This window comes from Octodon degus, unplaced genomic scaffold (assembly GCF_000260255.1).
Source record: "Octodon degus isolate 3935 unplaced genomic scaffold, OctDeg1.0 scaffold00101, whole genome shotgun sequence".
NCBI lineage: Eukaryota > Metazoa > Chordata > Mammalia > Rodentia > Octodontidae > Octodon > Octodon degus.
Window position 1 is genome coordinate 3,532,437 of NW_004524677.1, and position 6,609 is coordinate 3,539,045.

General features: G+C 40.8%; 1 pseudogene; it reads left to right on the forward strand.

Moving 5' to 3' along the window:
- The first annotated feature begins 2,086 nt into the window (after window positions 1-2,086).
- On the forward strand, window positions 2,087-2,662 carry LOC101582093 (annotated as a pseudogene).
- The last annotated feature ends 3,947 nt before the right edge of the window (window positions 2,663-6,609 follow it).

A 6,609-nucleotide genomic window follows, 5' to 3' on the forward strand; every position in this document is an offset into this window, starting at 1 on the left:
TATAATAGATGGCCTTTGCATTTGAATGCTTTTACTTAACAAAATGTTTACAAAACTTTCATCTGTAGCATCTGTATCAGTATTTCATTATTGTTTATAACTGAATAATATTCCCAGCACTGGGAGGTTGAGGTAGGAAGATGGCAAGTTTAAGTTCAGCGTGGGAAATTTAAATAATCAACAAGACCATGTTTCAAAATAAAAAAAAAGTGCTAATAGCTCAGTGTTATATATTCAAGATCATGTTAGCTGTGAACATGTGAATAGATACAATTTTATTTCTTCATTCCAGTGGATTATTTTTCTTGCTTAATTTTTCAGACTAGAACTCCACTATGTTGATTAGAAATAGTGAGGGTGATATCATTTTCTTTGTCTCCCCAAACTGACCAAAACTGTACATGTATATATGTGACATATGTGATATATATACATATATAGTGATGATTTATTTATAGTGATTGATTTTGTGTTAACCCATTTATGCTGAATTTGAATTTTTTTAAATTTTTGCATAAAATTCATGTGACCTAGAAAAATTCAAGGTAAACGAATTTTAAGAGAGGACATTTTATATGTTCCATTAGTAATGGGCATCAAAGAATATTGACTTTGGGGTATTAAGTCAAAGCTTCCTGGGTATATCCCACTAGGCCATCCTGTGTGACTCTTCAAGCATATTATTCAGTTCAACTTAGAAGTTTTGCAGATTTTTACATCCATATTCATAAGACACATTTGTTTGTAGTTTTTTTTTTTTCTAGTATCTTCGGTTTCATTATCAGGAAATTACTAGTGTTAGAGAATCAAAAAATATTTTCTCCTATTACATTTTTTGGAGGAGTTTCTGAATGTTATTAATTGTTCTCCTTCAAATGTTTGGTAGAGGGCTGGCCAGATAGCTCAGTGGATTAAAGCACCTGCTTAGGCAGACTCAGGGGACAGAGGTTTGATTCCTGGCCTTCTATTCCAACCCCGCTCCTGGGGCTCCCTGAGACTGCAATTGAGATTGGGCGTGGTGGCATATGCCTGTAATCCCAGTGCTTAGGAGGCCAGAAAACAGAAAGGATCACTATGAATCTGATCTGTGTAGTGAGACCCTGTAGACCCTGTACTAAATACATTAAAAAAAGAAAAGAAAATTGTTAAAAAATGTTTGGTAGAATTTACCAGTGAAGCCATCTGTTTTTGTTTTTTTTTAATTTATTTATTTTTTATTTTTTATTTTTATTTTTATTTATTTTTTTTTACTTTTCTTACTTTCATATGTGTGTGGGTGAGGGGAGGGGAGTGAGAGATAAGATTTTTTTTTTAAAGTTTCTATTAAATTTTTGTGTGCATGTTCAAATTGCCATAATCTCTCCTTCTGCTTTGGTTTGTACTTAGACAGGGACCTGAAACCTGATCCTTATCTCTGTTTCTTTGTTTGAGATAGGGTTTTGCTAAGTAGTCCAGACTAGTCTCTATCTCCCAGCAATCCTCCTGCCTCAGCCTTTGAAGTGCTGGGGATTACAGGCATGAGATAAATCAGCTTTGATGTCTGTTTTGGTTCTGCTTTTACAGGAATGTGTCCATTTCATTTAAATAAAATTTATTTTAATTAATTAATTTAATGTATTTGGTACAGGGTCTCACTATACAGTTCAGACTCTTAGTGATCCTCCGGTTTTCAGCCCCACCAGCGCTGGGATTACAGATGTGCACCACCATGCCTAGACTCCTTGGCCAGCTCAGCGCACTTGGGGATGGGGCCAGTTTGGCATGTGGTGCCAGGAATGGAACCCTGTGCTTGCCTAAGCAGGCACTTAGTCTGCTGATTTATCTCGCCAGCCCTAAATCATAATTATTGCTATATGTTTTTTCATAGGATTCCATAATGTTCCTTATTTTATTTCTAAGTCTAATAGTGTGAGGGTTTTTTTTGTTGTTGTTTGTTTTGTTTTGTTTTGTTTTTTAACAGCCAGCCTAGCTACAGATTTTCAGTTTTACCAATTTTTGCAAAAAAAACAGCTCTGGGCTGCTGTCAATGCCTGGGCAGAAGAGCTGAGGTCAACACCAAATTTGAAATATTTAAACTATTTCCACAATGCAGACAGTTAAGTGTGTTTTTGTGGGCAATGGTGCTGTCAGTAAAAACATCTCCTGATATCCTATACAACAAACAAATTTCCATATGGATATGTACCAACCGTTTTTTGACAACTATGCAGTCACAGTTATGATTGATGGAGAGCCATATACTCTTGGGCTTTTTGATACTGAAGGGTAAGAGGATTATGATAGATTACTACCACTGAGTTATGTACAAACAGATGTATTTCTAGCATGTTTTTCAGTGGTCTCGCCATCCTCATTTGAAAATGTGAAAGAAAAGTGGGAGCCTGAGATAGCTCACCACTGTCCAAAGACTCCTTTCTTTCTTGTTGGGACCCAAACTGATCTCAGAGATGATCCCTCTACTATTGAGAAACTTGCTCTTCGGAAACCTATCACTCCAGAGACTGCTGAAAAGCTGGCCCATGATCTGAAGGCTGTCAAGTGTGTGGAGTGTTCTGCACTCACACAGAAAGGCCTAAAGAATGTGTTTGATGAAGTAATATTGACTGCCCTGGAGCCTCCAGAACCGAAGAAGAGCCGCAGGTGTGTGCTGCTTTGAACATCTCTCCAGACCCCTTTCTGCGCAGCTGGTGTCTGCATCATACTAAAAGCGATGTTTAAATCAAACTAAAGATTAAAAATTAAAAAAAAAACCCAGCTCTGTTCTCATTTATTTTCTCTATTATTTTTCCTATCTCATTAACTGCCTCTTTTTTTTTTTTTTTTTTTGCATTTGTTACAGGGTCTACAGGGACTACAGGGTTGTTTATGTAGATTGAACTCATAGTGATCCTCCTGTTTTCAGCTTCCCAAGCACGCCACCACGCCCAGTCTCAAGTGCAGTCTCGGCGCTCTCCAGGGCGGGGCCAGCACAGCAGGCCCACAGTTGAACCCCGGCTGCTGCATTTTGCCTAAGCAGGTTCATTAATTTCTTCTCTAATCTTTATCATTTCCTTCTTTCTGCTTTATTTTGCCCTTCCTTTTTCAGCATTTTGCTTGTTTTTGAGACAGAGTCTTGGCATGTAGTTCAGGCTGACCTTGAACTCACTTTGTATCCTAGACTGGCCTAGATGCTTAGAGATCCTCCTGCTTTAGTCTAGGATTACAAGAATGTGTCACCACACCTGGATTTTTTTTTTTTTTTTTTTTTTTGCATAAAGTGAGAGGATAAATTGTTGATCAAAGGTCGCTTTCTTCTTTTGTGATGTTGAGAACTGAACCCAGGATCTCCCAGATACTAGACAAATGTTCTACTATTGGGCTACACCCCCATTTCTCCATTTCTTCTTTATTTGTGTTTTATCTTTTTTTTTTTTTTCTTCTTCTTCTTTTTTTGAGACAATGTTCTCACTTTGTACTTGAGGATGACCTTAAACTCACTACAAAGCCTGGGGGACCTCAAATTTGTGTCAGTGTTCCTGCCTCAGCCTCCCAAGTCTTGGGATTACAGGCACACATCACTACACTCAGCTTTCTTTTTTCTAGGAAAAAGCAGTTTATTTATGCAAAGGTACATACAGAGCAAGGAGCTCACATCAGTCAAAACCAAAATGGCCTGAGAGCTGAGTACGTTGGGTTTAAAAACTTTAAATGTTGCATTGGGTTTAGGGCGCCTCCTATTGGGTATTTCAGAGCATGACTGACAACACCGACGGTGCTGAGTGATGTGAGCTGTGTGTATTATGCACGTCCTTTCCCATAATTCACTGTTATAATTGGATGTATGAGATGCAGTCCATATGCATGAACCTTCAATTAGCTCAAGTGAAAAAAAGTTACTGTAAGTCATGCTGGAGAATCTGGCACAGTGATCTTGGTTTGGGACTTCAGCATCTTCCAGGCCAGGCCTATGGAGTCTCTGTCTTTCTTATCTCTCCTCTGGATACTAGGTCTGAGGGCAATTTGGGAGGTTGGTCTGGGGGGATTGCCCAGGTTCAAGCAAGTAGAGGGTGGTGACCCCACAGCCTCAACTATGCCATGTCTATTATTACTCTTAGAGACCTGGTCCCTGAAAATCTTCCAGGGGTGCTAAGGGTAGAGCACCTATTTTCCCATTGCTGCTTCCTACTCCATAGGGGCACAGGCCCTACCTATGCAGTGACTTTGGAACACTTGTCCTCTCTGATCTAGGGATGCAGAGAGCCAAACACCTCCTCTAAGGAGTTCTTCATTAGTTGTAGATGTAGAGGTGGGTTTTAATCATTGGCTCAGACTGTAGTTGAATGGCTGTTACACAAAAAGAAACAAATTTGACTAAGAGATTAAGTATGCATGCTCCTACTAGTAAGACTATAAGCAGCAGCAATAAAGATCCTGTCAAGGGAAGTAAGCAGGCTATTTGTCTTAGTTACTTTCTTGTTGCTGGAAAAAAATACCCAACATCCACAAGTTAGAGAAGGAAAGTTTAGTTTTGCTCAGTTTGTAGAGATTTCAGTCCATTGCTGGCTGGCACTAAGGCAGGGTGGATGGCAGAGGGGCATCCCAGAGTAGAAATGCCCCTGGCAGAACAAGCAGGAGGCAGCAGCAGTAGCAGCAACACAGCAGCTGCCTTCCACCTTTCCCTTATATTCCATTCCAGCTACCTGCCTGTGGGCTCACACTACCCACACCCAGCATGGGCCTTCCAGTGGCCACTTAATCCTAGTACCTCACATTCTAATCCAGCATCACACACCCATGGTCCAGCCACCTCCCCAAAGCCCCACCTAGGAATGTATGAGGCTTTGGGTGCACATCTAGTACAAGCCTCAGTGACACACAATTCTAGATGTTTGACCAGGATCCCCAGGGCTCCGGCTGTTCCTAGCAGATCCTGGAAGCAAGGTCAGCTGGCTTTTGGGCTGCATCTCTCAGTGTTCTAGACTGACTTACATAGACCATTCTTCCTGTGAAACAAACATAATCTCCCTTTTTCTGCAGCTAGAAGATCTGGTCCCCTGTGGTATGTACTGTAGGGCTACTACTGCCAGGGAGTCTGTTTGGTTCTGAAGGATGACAATGTTCCTGGCAATTTCATCTAGGTTGCCAGGTCCTGAGATAACTGTTGGCAACAGCAAAGGGTGAGGTTAGACTTACGGCTCTGTGTTAGCAATCACTATTATATCTTCAAGACAATTTTTGAGCCACCAAAGAGGATCCCAAGAAAAATAAGAACAAGCCAAAAGAGGCCATTTTAACTTAGGGTGAGTGACTCAAAAATGCGTTAGATAAGCAAGACAGTAGCAAAGCCTGCTACATGAACCACACATGGAGGGCCCTTATTTCCAAGAAGGGGTGGATTTTCCTTTGTATGTAGGGGAAACAAAATGATTTACTTATCTGACTCAGCCTGATGGTTGGTGTTTTCTTTTCTGAAAAGAAACCTGAGGCCATCCACCAGTTCACAAGTGTATGAGATTTGTGGTCTCTCCCCTTTGTTTTCTGGGGTCTTGGGTGGCATGGGTTTTATTCTGGTGAGTTAAAAAAAAAAACAACAAAAAACCATACAAGGACCAGTGAGATAGCTCAGTGGTCTAGGTGCCTGCTTGGGCAAACACAGGGACCGGGCTTTGATCCCTGGTACCACATGTCTTGCCAGCCCTGTCCCCAGGGTGCACTGAGCCAACCACCAAGACTGGACATGGTGGTGCACACCTGTAATCTCAGAGCTGGGAGGCTGAAAACAGGAGGATCACTGTAAGTCTGAGCTGCATAGTGAGACCCTGCACCAAATACATAAAAATAAATTAATAAAATTTAAAAAAATACAGTGGCACCTCAGTTCATGAGCTCCTTTCCAGATTCTGGTCACAAACAATTGGAACAGAATGGAATCAAATTTCCCCAGTCAACATTGAACCTAATCACTGCATTTGGTTCTGTTCTCGTCCAGTTCAGTTTGTGACCAGAATCACAGACAGAATTAAGTTGAGGAACTGAGGCAGCATGGCATTGGGAGCTAGGGACCACAGGAATAGAAAAGAAGCTGCCCAGAGGGGCTAGGCCCCTTTCTACCTCTTGCCGCTGAAGTTTAATGAAGTTAAATTAGGTGAAGGCAGGGTCCAAGTGAGCGGGATCAGGCCAGCAGAAAGGAAAATGGCAAAGCCTGGCTCTTCTTGTTTTAAAATACACATTTCCAGCTATACATGTCCTTCTAAATATTACCTTAGCTGTATCCCTTATGTTTTTGGAATTTTGTACTTTTCATTCACCTAAAACCATTTCCTAATTTCTTTTATTTTTGTAACCCTTTAAGAGTTTCACCTTATTTGTGAATTTCCCCAAATGCTTTCTAGTACTGATTTCTAATACCAATCCATTTTTATTGGCACACAAGCTTTGTGTTCTTTCTACCCTCTGAGATTTACTGGGGCTTATTTTATGGCTCAGCATATGGGTTATTCTGGAGACTCATCCAAGAGCACTTGAGAAGTCGTGTACTCTGTTGCTGTGTGGAGTGTCCTACATCTGTCCGTTAGATTTAATTTGTGGCATTTCCTCAAGCTTTCTATTATGGTATCCTATTGGTCTTTG